The sequence below is a fragment of the Micropterus dolomieu genome, linkage group LG12 (assembly GCF_021292245.1).
Source record: "Micropterus dolomieu isolate WLL.071019.BEF.003 ecotype Adirondacks linkage group LG12, ASM2129224v1, whole genome shotgun sequence".
Lineage (NCBI taxonomy): Eukaryota > Metazoa > Chordata > Actinopteri > Centrarchiformes > Centrarchidae > Micropterus > Micropterus dolomieu.
In genome coordinates, this window is record NC_060161.1 from 14,825,330 (window position 1) to 14,825,542 (window position 213).

A 213-nucleotide genomic window follows, 5' to 3' on the forward strand; every position below is an offset into this window, starting at 1 on the left:
CCCCCCCCCCCTCCCCCCCCCCAACTTCGAACCAAACAGTAAACCCCGCTCAACACAGAGGTTACTGGAGGACAAAAAAAAAGCGCACCATAAGTGTTTCAGACGAAAAGAAAAACGAAAAACGCAGCGATCCAGTTGGATTCCTGAACCCGGAACGTCTGTTCGTTTAGGCTCAGCAGACCTGATGCTGCTAGATGGCGACTATGATCATGA